Raw genomic sequence first — 17,216 nt, forward strand, 5'->3', positions numbered from 1 at the left:
GTGAGACTTTGGTTCCAGGGGCAGCCAGAGATCAAAGTTCTCTCCTGCACATGCTTTGGCTAAATGACTTGCGGTTTTGGTCTATTGTCTCTGAATAGCAACTCAGTGTCTCTAAACAGGATAGGGACATTTTGAGCTGCCTCTGTGGGTTATACTTCCTTAGAATTCTGCTGAAATGTCACCCTATAAAAATACAAACTTCCATACCCCACCCCAAAACTACCTACCCTTCTTACCAGAACGTCTTCCACCATCAGACCCACTCCATATTTTTTTGTTGATTTGCTTGGCTATCTCCCTCCACTAGTAGGTATGCTCATGAGGGTAGCCCTCAGCCTGTTTGTACCTGTCTGCCTGCCTCTCCAACAAGTAGAACAATGCCTGGCTCATAGTAAGCACTCAATAAATACTTGTTGAATGAGTGATTAGCCATTCCAGTATGGGAAAGGTATACCATTGCATCTTTGTTAGCACAAGGTTAAGGCATGAGAACTCTTTGCCCTCTTTTTCTCAGAGGAGGCACTCGGCTTTACACTTGAGATCTTTGGATGCCCTGGCAGTGATGAAAATCAATTCACAGAGATCTACAGGTATCTCTATGTCACTGATGAAATCAACGGCTAAATCACTGATTCACCAATTAGCTATGTGTAAGGAAAAACCTCTACAGGCTGCATTCCTAACTGTGGAAATGAATCGCAGACATGGAATCAACTGGGAAAGCCGTTGAGAAATTCTGAATGGAAAAGGAGCACCTCATTCATATTCCTAGAGAAATAGCCCTAAAATCCACGTCCTTCAGTGACATCATTTCCATGAGGGATACCCCATCAATAGACATATGTGTGGTTCTTTCCTCACCTACAAATGATCAGATGAACACAGCCCAAATTTGGAGAACTGTTAAAGGTAAATAAAAATCATTAAAATGCTTCAGTTTGTTTTCAAATGTAATGGCAAGCTCCTGACTTATCATGAAAGGTGCAGTGTGAGATACTTTGGGAGGTAGATTGGCGGTCATTGGGGATTTCGAAACCAAATCAGAATCGAAGTGGTAAATCCCAGACACCCATGTATGGGGCCCAGGGGATGAGGGAGCGTTGTGGCGAGTCATGTACAAACCATGAACTTTCCGCATCTTCAAGAGGGCCTGATGCATAACTGGTCCATGATTGATACGGGATTCCTTTCATTTCCAACCTTTCCATTCAGCACAAATGCCCCCTGGTGGGTTTTATTATAGCACGTCTCTCTAGTGCAGGGATCCACTTTTTAATTCAAGATTTAACCAAGTTCGACCTCTCAGAGCGTGGTGTATCAGCTGGTTTTGAATTTCATTAATTGGGTTAGATTACTTCGCCCACTTAAAGATAAGTACCGCCAATTGGTTGCTTTCTGAAGATGACCAAGACAAAGTTGTCTTTTCCCCACGTAGATACAATTAAGGAGAAATATAAGTAGGGCTTTTTGATCCAACATAGATAAGGCTACAAATAAGAGTACAGTTACCTTGTTCATTGTATGATGTTATTTAAATCACTCACATTAAAATAAGTTTAAAAAGCAGCACTATTTATAAAACACAGCAGACGGTCAATATGAGCCCTTCTTTTTGTAAATTAATAAATCAAAGGCGAAATAAAATGAAGCCTCATTTAAATGCAATTTCGCAGACATTTAGAACTCTTTAATAAAAATATAGAGAAAGCGAAGGCACTGATACTCAACACTTGACTTTTTTTCCTTGCCCCGACTCAGTACGTTTATCTGGCATCTTGCATCACAAGAGCAGTACAGGAAAGCCTATCTTAGTGTGTGTGAATTTTCATAAGTGGTTCCCAGGAGAGGAAAAACTCATGATGCGCCATCTAGTTTTAAGGAAATAAAGACAAATACTATTTCCTTGGCTATTAAAAGGGACTAAAAAACACCCTGTCTTGTGTCTAGCAAAGGAAAGAGACATGTAAACCATGCATGATTCTGAAGTAGTTTTTATCTTTACCACCATTTAAATCCAAGTATAGATATTGTGTGTGTGAAGTGGGAGAGGGTTTTTGCCAATCAGAAAAGAAATCCAACCATTTCAGCAGTCTTTCTGTGTGTTTGAGAAGTGCCAATCTAAAGGACAAAGCACTGTCTTTTTATAAGCAGGGAGCGCAAATCCTGTTCAAAGCTTCTTTTGATTAAAATTTCTGTTCACCTTCTGTCCATGTGATTACCAGTAAACCAGCCTGATTTGCTTGTTTCTAACATATAAAAACTGAGACCTGATTCACAAAATTTAATTTTTTTAATCTCTAAGGCTAATTTAAAAATCAGCTTTGGGCATTAAAATATTAAAGGTTTGAGAGACTAAGCCTTTCATATATGAGAAACACAGGAGAGATAAAAAAATAAGGATAAGAACTAAAAATGGTAATAATATGAAGAATAGTAACCAGCTATTCCTTGCCATACAAGTACTTAAACCCACAAAAAAAGAATTTAAAACAAAAATGATGCCAATTAGGAATAAGAAGAAAATGCGGTTTTTGATTAGTCTAATGAATTATTAAGGCATCTGGATTGTATAGTCTTCATTCCTGGAGATCTAGAAATGTTTGTCTAAAACAATTTAGATCAGGGCTGCTTACTATCTGTATTTCTCTCTACACATGGCAAATAAGTCATAAACTCTGAGCAAATTAAATGTGAGCTGGGATAAAGAGGAAATGCCAATCAGATCTTATGTTCATGATATGGCGACATTGCACTTGGGGTTCAGAATGGGCCATCAAGCATGTAACTTCTCTAATGCTCTACCCTGACTCTTCGGTCATCTATGGGCCAGATAATCATAAAATACTGGTTTACAGGAAGTGCATTTTAGGACAAGAAATTGATTTAATTACCAGGGAGTATCTTTTTATTTATTGTTAATTAACTTCAATTTTTATCAAAGTAATACATGTTCAAAGTACAAATATATTAAAGACTTGTAATGAAAAATAACAATCCCACCCCATTCCATTTTAGGAGTAATCACTTCCAACTTATAAATATTTCCCCTGGTATGTACTGTCATATTTCCCATAATATGCTTTTACTGCTATTTCTTGGTTTGTAAATTTTAGGCATTATCTTTAACATCCTATGTATGATCAAAAATAAATCATCTCTCTTACACTATCCCCCTCATCCTCATCCTCACATGCTCACAATATAATTGTGTCAGTTAGGAATTGTGTTCATCTAGTAACACAAATTCCAAAACATTGGCTCAAACAGATTGGCAATTTATTTTTCTCACAGAACATGAAGTCTACAGCTCAATCAGAGGCTCTAAAGTGTCATCAGGAATCCAGGGATCCTTCTACCTTTCAGATTTTCCAGCTTTACTATGTGTTCCATCCTTCTCATGGTTACAGAATGGCCCCAGTCCCTCAGGCTCTGTAGCCATATTCCTGGTGGGGAAATCCAGGCAGGGCAAAGGGCAAACTGTGTGTCTCCTTTAAGAGCTTTCCCAGAAGACTGACACAGCAGCTTCTATTATATTAAAATCCCATAGGGCATACCAGTTTTACATGACTGCCCATACCTGCAAGGGAGGCTGGGAAATGTTTGTCAGCTGGGCGCACATTTCTGCCCCAAATAAATTGAAATTCTGTTGGAAAGAAACAAGGGGAAGATGGATGAATACTGAATTGTCTCCCAGTAGTCTTTGCCACAATATCTATGTCAGAGATCACTGCCAATTAAAGGTGTGTTCTATGACTATGCTTCCTTTTTTGTGCATTCTTTTGTTTTTTTCTGTAGTTAATACTAGTCTTACCTTTTGCTTATATTCATGTGTACCTGTTCATCCTCAGATGTGTTCTATCAGTGTCATGCTCCCCCCTGGACCTACCTCCAGGAGTCCTCCATTTTCTGCTAGAATTTAGACCAGGGCCTTTCCAAGACTGCTGTATTTATCGTCTTGGATTTTCTTTGTTTCTCTTTATGTTGGTTTCCTTGTTTTCTGAGTCCATTTGGCTTTCCTTTTTTGGTTTAATTCCATCCTTTTGCTAGAACAAATCTTTGAGTGGCTTCCAAAGAAAGAGCACAGGGGATGCAAAATTTTTGAGTCTTTGCATGAAAATAATTGTATTCTACTTGGACATGTGGTGAATAGTATGACAGTATAGAATTGTCAGTTAGACATCATTTTATCTCAGATTTCATAGCTCCCACCTTCCCGTGTTGTACTTGAGAAGCACATAATAAATCTATTAGCAAAATTTTATTATTTATAAACAAGAGAACCTTCTACCAATGAAGGTTCAAAAATTATTATTATTATTATTATTTACGGAAATTCAGTAAACATTTATTGATTAATTGACCATATACTCTACGCGTGCTGTTATAAGGGATATACAGTAGTCCCTTGGCTAGGCTATAGTACCCAGTTATTCAATTAAACTTGAATCTAGGTGTTACTGTGAAGTCATGTTGTAGATGTGATTAACATCTATGATCAGTTGACTTTAAGTAAAGGAGATTATCTCTGATAATGTAGGTGGGCCTCATACCATCCCATTAGGGATGGGGATTTCAACATACGAATTTGGGGGGGGGGGACACAAACATTCAGTCCATAATATGCCCAAGTGTCCCCTGAAAAAATCTTGGGCTTAGAGATGTCAATTGGTTTATCTGAGGTCCATCAGCTAGTTTACTGGCCACATCAACACTGAAAATGGACTCCAAATGGCATTTGTGACCCACTCTGCTATGCCACACTACTTTCATTGACCAGCTACAAAAAAACTAACTTCATGAGTACCTGTACTCAATGAGTAAAAACTCGTTTCTTTTTTGTGACAACCTCTAAGAACTATAGGTGGGATTTTCTTTTTTTCCTAAGCAGGGACTTATGTTGTTGTCAAATTAAATTACCTTCACTAATCACCTCAAATACAGATTCCTCAAATTTTCCTCTGCCACCATAAGTATAAAACAACTGAGTTTCTGGAACTTCTGAAGGAAAATAAATACACTCTTTGCATAGCCCCCCTAAATTATACATGTACCAGGCACACTTTCCAGGTGGCTGAGTAGGCAGCTCCAGATTGGTTTTCATTGATTTTGATGATGTGTGCTGACACATATTTCAATAAACTATAGGAAGTTACTGATACTACTTTTTTTTACTTACACAAACACAAATCCCATATGCTTTGACCTACTAGAACACTGAAAGAGGTATCACAGGTACTGCTAGTTGTCCTCTAAGGCACCATACCAGTGTCCATCCTTATTCAGTAGGACATGTCCAGGACCACCTGCCCATGACCTTATCTTACATTTGCTGTGGAGGTCTGTTTATAACCAAACCTGCGCATGACCACACAAGATTACCATCTAGGCTGCTTTTTTAAGGAAGATGTATCAAGACTGTAATATCCCTTCAGCTGACATTTGCAAATGCTGTTAATCACAGTCTGGGGACCAGACCATCCGTTCTTTGGTGGGCTTGCTTCCACTGTTTCCAGTAAGTGGATCTAAGCCTCACTTAACGAACAACCGCTAAAGGGCCACTGATTTAATTGGAAATGTTTAAAAAGTTATTTGTTTATTTGTAAATGAAAAAGAGTTCATTTGTTTACATTGCTCACTTTTCTTAGAGTTTTCTGAATCATTTCTGGAGATAGCACATTTTGCGACAAAAAGCAGAGTAATTCTAAAGTAATTTTAATTCCAAACTTAGATTTGATTCCTGGTACAGCAATTTATAACAATAAGACCTTGGGTTATTAACTTTGCCTCAAGGATCTTGTCTTTTCATTCTTAGACAACTGTGATGTCTGCTTTTTGGTATTTTGGTGGAGATTAAATGGTGCACATTTGTGAAGTGCCTGGAAAAATGCTTGGCTCTTAGTAGGCACTCATAAGTGGTGTTTGCTCATGACACCACCATTAGCATTCCTGTCCTTATGCATAATGGGAAGATGATAGAGATAACCATCATCAGTCACTATATCTCTTACTGGAGGAAAGGCCCTTTCATATACCTACCAGAGATGATCATATGAATAAGATGTGTGATATGTACACACAAAAGTGTGTGATGCCTTCATATAAAAACATAAAAAATACACTGTCTCACAAATATGTCCATGAAACTGGGGTTCTGCTTTTGAAGGCTGGTCTCTTCTTGTTTTCTCTGACCTGGATATGGCCCGGATGTGGGAGTGTTAGGATGGCAGCTGGCATTATGCTTATTGTTTTCATGAGGACAGAATAGGTATTAAATTATGATAAGAAGGTAACTTTAATCGTTTGCTTTTCTGAGAGCTTCTTGCCCTTTTTAATGTGGCCGTGGCAGCAGTCTGATTGGTCTCCGTGTCTCAGGGAAGCTGCACATTGCATTTCATTTTCTTTCTACATGTTTGTTGCCCACCTACTGCACAGCAGGTCCAGTGAGAGTGGCTGGGGTTATTAAGGTAAATAGGACACCATTCTTGCCCTTGAGAATTTTGTAGATCGGTAGGAGAGACAGACTCAAGAATATAAGATTACAGTACAGCACGGCAGTGGAACAGCAGAGGGGTAGTGTGGTTTGCTCACACAGGTGCTTACCAACTCCTGACTCAGCGTGGCTCTTTCCGACTCTGTGTTCAGTGTCCTCACTGTGGGAAGGGAGGGCACATTTACACTATGGAAATTGGCAGAGGCTACAACAAATCTTGGCTTTTTGTTTTTTCGAGAACTGGTTGTTAAACATATACCAGCACACCACTGGGTGTCTGTAAACTGCTTTATGAGCGTAGAGGATTGAAGAGATCAGTTTGTCCCGGGGCGATCTGGGAAACCACAAAAGAGAGGTGACATTTGACCTTGGAGGATGGTGGGGGAGTGGGCCAGAGAAGAAAAATGGGGGAAACTTTGAAAGGGCAGAGTAATTACAAGAGGCAATCACAGCTAATATTTACCTTTGAGGTGATGACAGCAGAAGGCAAAGGCAATCTTGAGAAGCTTCTATTGATAAGGTGATGAATAGATGTGTTTTGGGACTTAACTCCAGGGATATTTAATGGTGGCAGCTCTGGGTAGCTCTCTATGTCCGGGGCTGAAGGCATACCTAGGGCAAGAATAGATGCAGTACATCTCAAAGCGAACCAGAGTCCTTTGGCAGTGGGATAAAATGCTGATCCCCAGGCTTCCCCTCAAACCTACTGATTAGATTCCCTGGGAACAGAAGCAGGGACTTAAGGACTTGCATTTTTAACAATCTCCCTACAAGTTTCCTGGCACATTCCAGTTTGAGAACCAATTTTTCAAAGCTGGTACATCAGTGGTTCTCAATGGGGGACGATTTCCACCCCCAGGGGACATTTGATAATTGATTATTATAGATTGTCATGATTGTGGGGTACTATTGGCATCTAGGGGGCCGAGACCAGGGATGCCGCTAAACATCCCACAATGCATGGCACAGCCCTTCCCCCCCCACACACACAGAATGAGCTGACCTCAGATGTCAATAGTGCTGAGGTGGAGAAGCCCTGGGTCTGGATCATAGTTAAGGCTCTGAAGTAAATAGCAGAAGAGGACTGACATCAGCTTGTGTTACTAGGTGGGCCCTCAGCCTACTGAGATGAGGGCTGCAGTGAGGTGATGGATCTCCAGGCCCAGATACTGGGCTGCCAGGTTTTCATAGACCTGGGCAGGGCTCACATCCATTGAAACCATGCAGATGACACTCCTGAAACTGCCAATTCATTATTTGCTAAGTTGCTATTTTTCTCTCTGATGCCAAAATTTAAAAATATTTATTGAATCATTCTCACAAAATGTTGGCCACTTCTTTGGGGGGAAAAGTATGTCACTGGGACTACACGAAGTACTCTTTGATCTGCTTGCATTTTGTTTTTAAATCCAAAAGGTAGATTTGCATTGAAATTATATTGGCTAAGAGTTGAATAAAGTTACTGTTTTTATGCAGTTAAGAAAACAAACTTTGGAAATTCTTTCTAAATCTGGGTTTAACTTCATAAGAAACCATTCAGCTTTCCTCCCATCCTGCTAAGGTGATGTTAATAAGTTGTCCAACTCAACCCTGTAGATAAGGTGAACCATAGTGAGAGGAAGACACACTTATTTAAAAAAATTTTTTTCTTAAACATCAGTGTTTATTTTACTAATAATTTTATTATCTAAAATTCTGTCTTGGGTCCTCAGTAGACAAAGATTTTTGTTCATTTGCTGCATTTCAACAGGTTTGTGTGCACATTCCCATTAAGATGCTTTTTTCTTACATGCATATACAGTTCATCTCTATGAAAATGAGGTGGGGGACACCCTCCTCCCTTGGTTGTTGCTTGTTTCAGTTAAGGTGTCCTGCACAACAATTTCGTTTCCTCCTCAGTGTCTGTGCAAAACTAGGACTTCGGTGCAACCTTTTCAAAATAGGGTTGGGTCCTGGCTGAAATAATTCTGTTCCTTCCAAATACTTTGATGCTTTTAGGGAGCTCTTGAACTGCAAGGCCCTCAGGTCCGAAGCTAGTTAAGCTTTGAGCCGACACAGAGCTGTGAAATAAGAATAGAACTCATCTTTTACTTTTGGAGCTTTGGACAATGTTTCCAGCTGCTTCCAGTCATTTAAATCCTGCTAGCTCTCTAATCCTCGCGGAGGCAGCCTCTCTGGCTCCCAGGGTCCACCCCTCCCTTCTGATTGGCCAGGCGCCTCCGGGGGCCCTAGCCACCCGCCTACGACGTCTCTGAGACCCGATTTGAAATAAGAGCCAGGCGGTCCTCGCTTCCCTGCTCCCGACTTTTCATAGGCTGGGGGAGAAAAGCTTGAGAAACTTGACATTGTCTTGGGCAGAGAGCGTGTAGCAACAGATCAAAGAAAAAAGCGGAAGAAAACGTGCTCTTTGCTGCCTGTGGATCTCGCTGAGTTGCTTTTGTCTTGCGGGCTTCTGCTGGGTTTGGTGTTTTCCCTCTGAAGACCGCGGTGTGGGCTTCGAGGCAGCTCACTCCCTGCCGGATGGGTCATGGAATTCTAAACATGAGGCAGGTAGGTTCCAGGGGCAGCACAGGCGGGTGGCGGGGGAGGGCGCAGCTTGAGACCCCTGGGACGTTACTCCGGAGAGCTTGCAGGATCAGCAGACAGATGCCTGGCCAAGTCGGTCCATTTGGCATAAAGACGGGGCTGCGTTTTCCTAAGGGAACGAAAGAAGCAGATTTTCCGAGGTGCCCCCACCCCTCCCAGCCCCTTCACCACCCCTTCCCACTGTTTCCTCTACTTGTGATTGGTGATGTCAGGCAGTCATTGTAAAGGGCTTAAACGCGGTTTGTAGAGTATGTAAATCAACTCCAGTTTGCAGTCGCAAGAATGTATTGTGCAGGATCTATCTGGAGCTTTTAGCCTCTGTCCTGTGCGTTAGGTTAGAATAAGACAATTGAATATCCTGAAAAAGAATTACACGGGGCCTCTTATCTCATTTTGGCTTCCCATTCCCAGTGCTTGGTGTGTTTAAGGCCGAGAAGGTGGAAACAGCTTGGAATGAGCACGGACAGTCCTTCCAGAAAAATGCAGATTTGTTTTTCTGTTCTAGCAGTTTTGAAAGCGTATTGCGTCTGGACATGAGAAGACGACCCTGAAAGTAGTGAGCTGAGAAAGGGCCCCGGGGTGACTAAAATGAGTATTTGAAAAGCATTCTAAACCAGCAGCTTCTTCTGTGGCTCCGGGACATGATGATAAAATTCCTTATCAGCCCAAGCACTGGTTTACAGCTTTGCCGTTAAGAAAAGAAAACGTGGGTACAGGAAGCTAAGAAGAGGGGGTGCTTTACAACACAATCAAAGTTATAGGAGAATCTTATGTCAATATTTAAATGTCAAGATAGATACTCATATAAGGGAAACACAAGACTGGAAAAACATACCAGTAGGCTGGCGAGGGCTGAGAATTACAAGGAGTGATTGTTTTTGCCAGCTCTGATTAAGTCTGGGTAGGAAAAGTTAGCATCTTCACTTTTTCTTCTTCTAACTAGGTTGGGCACCAGCCACCCTGCACTCTTTGGGGGAAGTGATTTGCAGATTTGCATAGGAAGCAAGTTTCCTATTTAGGGGCCTGGGGCGACGGGTTTAGCAGAGCCCTCACCGAATGGTCAGGCGCAAAGATCCTCTGCCTTCTTGCCCCCTCGCTTGCTTGACAAGCTTCAGTGAGTACAGAAAGACACATTTAGATGAGCAGGTCTGTGTGTTTTCAACGAATTGCCCTGGTCTTGCTGGCAACTGTGGGGCCGCCGCTCAGTTTCTTTAAGTTCTGCAAACTCACGGTCCAACCCCATTCTTTTTCTGTCGAGCAATCAGATGGCATGGGGAAAAGGAGCGAGAAGCCTAAATGGGAAGGATTTAAAAAGGAAACGAGGAACGCAAAACATTTTTGACAAAGGTCCTTGGCTGGAACAAAGAAGTCATTTGATCCCGTGCGGAGCCACCTGTCCTCTCCTTGATGGTGTCTGAGCTCAATTTTCAGAATCCCTGTTCCCACACAGTTCCTCTGGAGCAGTGGCACTCCCGGTGCCTGGTGCCAAAGGCATGCTGTCCTGAGCTTGGCACAGTTTTTCCCATGCCTAGCTTATTGTGGCATTCACGTGAATTGGAATTCAGCCCAGTATTGAATTGTTAAGGGCACACATGTTGTAACTCCTTAGTTATTGAATGAATGGGCAGCTTTTTTAATCCCACAACTTCGTATGTCTAAGAAAATCCGGGTCTGTTCAGTACTTGAAAAAGGGGGTAGGATGGGGTTAGATGCAGGGGAAGAGGAGAGTGGAGCAGTCATTGCTCATCCAAAGAGTCGAGTAGTCCAGCGTTTCAGGAATCGAACACGTTCCACAATGGCAGGAGCGCGAATGGAGAGGGCAGCGAGATGGTGGAGTTACTGGCCTGGATTGATCCTAACTTTATTTGAGTGTCTCTTGGGGGAAAACTGTTGCGTCCAGGCAAGGTGGATCACACCCACCAGCCAATTTGTCATCTCGGCCCTGCAGCCCCTCTGGGTTTGCAGGGTTAACTATCAAACAGGTCCGTGTGTCATCAGCTCAGCAATGAAATCCAATCTCTTCACTGAGGAGTGATCCGTCCCTAGGGCGGGCAGCACAAATGCTGAACAATGAATGGTGTGGCAGCCAAGAGACCCCTGCCACTGACTAGCCGCAGTGGGTAGCCAGAAATTGCCAGCAGAATTAGAAAGCTGCCTGACTGGTGATGATATTCAGAGGAGTTTTGCCTTCTGCCAGGTTGGTGGAAAGAGTGGCATGGAGGGATAGTATTCTTTCAGGGTTCCTGAGGTCATGCTGAGTTACGTAGGCCAAAAGAAAAGTGTAAACCCTGTTTGCCTTTATCAGGAAGCAATTGAAAAATATTGTGCCAACCGTTCTCTGCACTGTGATCATAAATGGGAAACTTTCCTGAAACTTCCTTGAGAAGGAATTTGCTGTATTCCCAGGCAAAAGGAAAGGCATGGCCACCTGTTCTAGAAGCCCAGCCAAAAACAACAGGTTTGCCTGTGGCATTCCCGCAACTGCAAATATCCTCCCCAAATAGCACGCCACCCATTGTCCCTATATATGAGAAGAACAAATCATTCTTTCTCGAGCTGAAAAAGAAAATCAGGTTCTTCAGGCAAAACTGCCTACCAGACACACTTTGTGTTTTTAATATCCTGATGACTTTGGAAAACATGCCGAGAGAAGGTGCACACTCAATTTCTGATGGACTAAAAAAAATCATTGCAGTTGCCTTATAGTGTGAAGGGAAAAAATGAGGTACTTAGCCAATGCTTTAAGCAGCTGCTAAATTCTTGCAAGGCTAGGATGGTGCTATTATAAGGGAGCCGTGACTCAGTTTGATTAGCCCATTTTGCATTCTTTGGATTGGAATTAAAATGCCCAAGGACATTCTGCTTTAATAATGAATGTCTTTGTATTAATCTTTCCTTTGAGGATTAGAAAGTCCTTTACAAACAGAGTCTATTTATTCTCTGCCACATCCCCAGAAGAGAAGGAGGTGGCTATTTGATCCTCATTGAACAAATGGTGAGGTGAATGCAGAGAAAGACGAAGTATAAAGATACGCAGCAAGTTTGGTGCAAGTCTGAGGATGAATACTACCCACCTGGAGAGACAGACTACCTGTGCAGGCTCGCAACCACCAGTGCCAGTCCAGGGATTAAAACACAACATCCTTTTTCTCATTCTGTACCTAGCACATAGTATCCCAAGTATGCTTTATGGTTTCCTTCATTTGAAAGTCAAGCCTGTAAGAGTTTAAAAGGCATTTCTGTTCTCATTTATCCCAACAGTGAGATCAGGCAGCTTTCATGACATCAAATAGAAAGATACTGTAACTAACTGGAATTTTAAATATGTAGCTGAGAATTTTAAATATCAGCAGATGTTGTAAGTTTTTGCACATGGTTTGGAGGTCCAATATTTTCAACACACGTTAGAATTTTCATTTCTTCCCTGCTATCTCCTTTTCAGGGAATGTTATAAACCCAAGACTTGCTGTCAGATTAAAGATCCTCATTGGTTGTTTGGAATTGTGTTTTTCGAGTTGGCCTTTTTTTTTTTTTGCCATTCGTTATAACGTGTGTTCGTAGTTTGCTTGGCTGTGGACAGTATAGGCTGCAAGAAAATCTTTTAATTGGTAGTTGCATGTTATCCGCAGACATTCCAGCAAGTTTTAAGGCTAAGCCTGTATGTAGATGTCTCCTGGCTTTTATCCCTTGTGTGGTAAATAGACATCCAAGGTAGCTATGGCAACCTGGGCTGTGCGCTGGTGAAAGGTGGGGGGATTTGGTCACTGGACAAAGAGTAATTTGTTTGATTAGAAAAAGGTGGGACCAATCAGGACATTTTTTAATCCGCATGATTTGAGGATCCCAGTTGATACAAATCATTTGGATTTTTCCTCCATAGACAAAAAGAATCAATGGCTAACCACGACCAGAGTATTTTGCAGATGTCATTTAAATGCTTTCTAATCAATTTAAATGCTTGATTAGAAAGCATTTAAAAAAGCAACTTAGAAAATGAAAGGAAAGTCCAACATGTTGTGTCAGTATCCCTGTCGTACTTAGTGTGAGTGTTTGTAGTTTCCGAACTTGGTGGGATTTTGAAGAGCAAGATCTGATTGGACAATGTGCATTTCAGTTATCCACCTGCAGAGGTCAGGCTTGAAGTGTCTATGATGGAAGACCAGGCGGTGGACCCCGCTGCTGGGAGCCTGGATCAGAGTCACAGAGAATTGCTGTGCTTATTTGGAACAATTAGTTAGTGATCTTTAATCTTGTGACCAAAGCCGCAATGAAAACAAGTCCATTCAAGGAAAAGAATATCAAATACGCCGCGATTAAAGAAAGGGCTACAAAGCCAGGTCCAACAGAAATCTAATCTCCATTTAGATATGGGGCAGTTTATCAACATTATTCTTTCTGGCTCATTATCAACTCCTTTTATTTCACATGAAACTCGTCTCAGGGCTTTAGTTCTACAAGGGTTGTTGTTGTTGTTGTTGTTTTTTGCCTAGTTTTATTACTGGCATGTTCTAGATATTTCTTTAAACAAAAGGACAAAACATTAGGGACCGTTTTGCATCCACAAGATTTTTTCTTTTTGGAAGAAAATACTCCATTAGCACAGATCGGGATGGTTAATGCCTATTAACCATAAGGTCAGGTGGTGTTAAGGAGCTCAAAAAATTGAGGGGACTTTCCTAACAACAATGACAGAAAAACCACCTAAGAATTAACTGCTTTGTGCTAGGAAAGAGAAGTTCTGGGTAAAAAAAGGCAAAAAAACCAAAAAAAATGGGAGAGGTGCCAATCATTTTTGGTACAAGTGGATTTGAAGGTTTTGTATATACAGTCAACTGTGATGATATAATACAAAGGTTCTCCTTCATTTCTTCTATCATTCAAGGACATATACTGAGTACTTACAGAATTAATATATTTAGTAGCTCATTAAAAAAAACTACTTTAAGTTATTATTATCATTTAGCCAGGCCACCTTTGGGCACAAACATGATTTTGATATGGTCCCTCCCCTCAAAGAACTTTTGATCTGGTGTATAATGTATTATACCAATAGCACAATGTAAGTTATTCATGGGCAAAATGCCTGCTCATTAATAACTATATTTGTATGAGTAAGAATCCACTTGACAAATTGATGGTAGCCAACAATTTACTGAATTTAGGAGACTTGAGAAATTATTTGTATTTGTGAAATTTAGTTCATTTTTACCCATATACCTGTTTGTAGAAATTTATGAAGTCCTAGTTAAGATAAATGTATCATAATTATTAAATAGTAATTTAATTGTTCTTAACAGAGAAAAATAACTCATAGGCAGTCCTATGAATGCTTTATGCTCTAAGAGTTTGTTGTTTGAAACCTCAGAACATTTTCCAATGAGAAATGGTGCCATGGTTGAGATGATCTCAAAACACTATTTAAAAAAATAACCAATCTGATTAACATCAGAGTAAGCTCTTAGTTTTGAGGCCATGCCTCCATGTTATACAGGGTGGAACATAGAAGGAGAAAGAGTTGCCAAACTTTTGGTAGCAGGCCAGTCTTGGCAATATTTGAAATAGGAAAAGTTAGCACTAAAAACCTTTCTTTCTCCATCCTTCTAATACCCCCTGGGTCCCACTGGAGTGTCTCTCCCAGGCCTATCCTAATATACAGAGAATTGAGTTTTCCTAACTGCCCATCTTCCCACCCTTTCCTACCCCACCTCCAAACCACACTCCTATTTCCTCTAGACAACCAGATGTTGGGAGAGAAACAATATGGATGCGCCAAAGCTCATGACTCTTAGCCCTTTAACCTTCAGGATGAATGTTTAATTGGGAAAATAGCAGGCAGTGGAGCCTGGAGCTGCAAAAATCCTGATTGCCCTTTCAGGGACATTTGTAGGCAAGGTCATGCCTTTGGCAGATAGGACTTGCTGGCGTGTCTGCCAGTGGGGTCAGACCTCTTCACTTGTTTTTTTCTCAGCACCCTGCCTGAACTTCTGGATTCCCTGGAGTCTTTGTGAGTGACAGCCAGGGAACCACAGGGGGTCATGTGAGGGGAGTAATGGCATTTGAGGGTTTGGGTTGTTGTAAGTACACTCTTTGTAAGATGAGCACTATTTGGATTAGAATACATGGAAAGGAAATAGCTGGAGCTTCCTCTTAGCCACACAGGTAATTGAAATGGTGCATATATTTCCAGTGAATCACTGGCCTGTCTTGAGACTGAGTGACTCAAGAGCAACACTTATATCTTAATCACCTTTAAATCCCCAGGTCCAAGCACAGTGCCTGGCACACAATAAGAATGATGAAATATTTTACAGGCACGTGCTGGATGAATTTTAGCAGGAAAGAGACTGGAAAATGCTTCTTAAGATCAGAGAGGATATGAAGAAGAAAGGGCATTAGAAAGGTTGGGGGAACACAAGGACTAAATAGATGGAAATTTGAGAACAATTAAAATATGTTGTGATTGCTTAACCATCTAGTCCATTCGATTGTGTTCTGGGTGAGGACACAACCCAGAACATGGCAGGCAGCTTGGCTTTTACTCCTCATGATGGGGCTACAGAAATGGTTAAGAAATAAGATCTGCCCTCCAAAAGCAAAAAGCCTTAAAGCAAAGATAATATTATAGAATCCATTGTTTACTCTTATTGAGCCCAACCTGATGTATTAGGCCTTTGGCCCATGTGTACTTGGTTTATTTTGCCAGGTGAGGGGCATGCCCAAGGTCACTCAGCAACTGAGAGATTATTTCTAGAAGACTGAAGTCTTCCACTCTACTCCATGCATATGGCAGCCACATTGTCTCCACTGAAATTCAAGACATATGCTGGACAAAGCATTTTCACTGCTTCTGGGTGTGACACACCATCTGAGAGTTATGGTTAAATGATGAAATAAAAATTTCTGAGACATTTAATGGTTGAGGGAGACAACAGAACTAATACATTTTCAAAGGGTCCACGAAGTAAGCTATGTTATCTGTCATATGTCAAGTTGTGTAGTGTGACTTCAGTTGTGTGTATTTGGAAGTGGTCTTCCCCAAAACAATTAAGAGGAAAGAAGCTGTTTATGGACACATGGAATTCATTGAATACCCTGCTGAATTGCCAATAACTAGATGAGTGACTAGATAAAGCAATATATCAATGGAAGGCATCACCTAATATTGGAAACCTATTTATTTACACAGGATGAAGCCTTCTATAGGAGGTGCATGAAGAATTCAGACGAATACTAAATAAAAGTTCAGTATGTGTGGGTTTAAATTTTAGCACAGAGGGAGGCTTTACCCTCCACCAGGAGGAAAGCTATGAGCCAGTTTACATCTAGAACCTGAGTCTTTTAGACTCTATCTTATTCTCTTTTGACTGTACCACATGCCTTCTAGTAAGATGTAATTTGAATGGTTTGGGGTCACATACTAATTTAATGTGCTAATAAATTCCAAGACAATGCATGTGGATTGGTGGTTTATAATGAGTCAAGAGTCACAAAAGGCTGATCACCTTTAGGAGAAAATCGTATCCAAAAAAATCCAAGTAGTCAGATAGTCTGATATTTGGGTTTTGTGCTTCTTTGTCTATCTATCCTTTGTTCTGACTTTAGATAAATGTGAAAATGTCAGAGAGTAAAAACTAGGGAGATTATGTGTACACAGAAGAAAGTCTAAGGTGTGAGATGAGTCCTTTTCTCTACGAATGGATCCGCTGTGCTTTGTGGAAATAGTGCAGGAAAATGGAATGGAAGAAATAGAAGAGAGAAGAAAGTGTGAGTGCTTTTAGTCAATATATGGGGAAAGCAGACCAGGAAAACGGACTCTTCAGTGAGTGACTCAACAAAGTTGAGTATTTTTTCCGTTGATCAATGTTTAAAATGGATGTCTAGAGATATTGGTGCTGCTGCCCTTTTTATATGGCTCTGAGTGAAAGAAGGAAAAGAGTGAGAAGAACTGATTGAGAGGGGTATGGCTTTCTGAATAGAGAAAAACTTGATAGTAGATTATTAAATAATGAATATGTATTGCTTAATGCTTCTCAGCCTGGAGGAGACACTTTCTGAATATTTTTAACATTTCCCCTTCTAACATTTCAGCTGTCAGAATTGAATGGTTCACATGTAAACTACATTGTTTTGGTTTAACTAA

General features: G+C 41.0%; 1 protein-coding gene across 5 annotated transcripts in view; it reads left to right on the plus strand.

The window, feature by feature from the left end:
* The window catches only part of MID1 (midline 1), a 332,661-nt gene that overhangs the window by 171,450 nt on the left and 143,995 nt on the right, over positions 1-17,216 (plus strand). The window contains exon 1 of one of the 5 annotated variants that reach the window (XM_019651225.1): positions 8,774-9,040. The exons of the other annotated variants lie outside the window; for them this stretch is intronic. The gene's annotated coding sequence lies outside the window, so the exon portion shown is untranslated. Of the gene's footprint in view, positions 1-8,773; positions 9,041-17,216 lie in introns of those variants that run through there. 5 annotated transcript variants of the gene reach the window in all.

Source organism: Hipposideros armiger, unplaced genomic scaffold, assembly GCF_001890085.2.
Source record: "Hipposideros armiger isolate ML-2016 unplaced genomic scaffold, ASM189008v1 scaffold_155, whole genome shotgun sequence".
Taxonomy (NCBI): domain Eukaryota; kingdom Metazoa; phylum Chordata; class Mammalia; order Chiroptera; family Hipposideridae; genus Hipposideros; species Hipposideros armiger.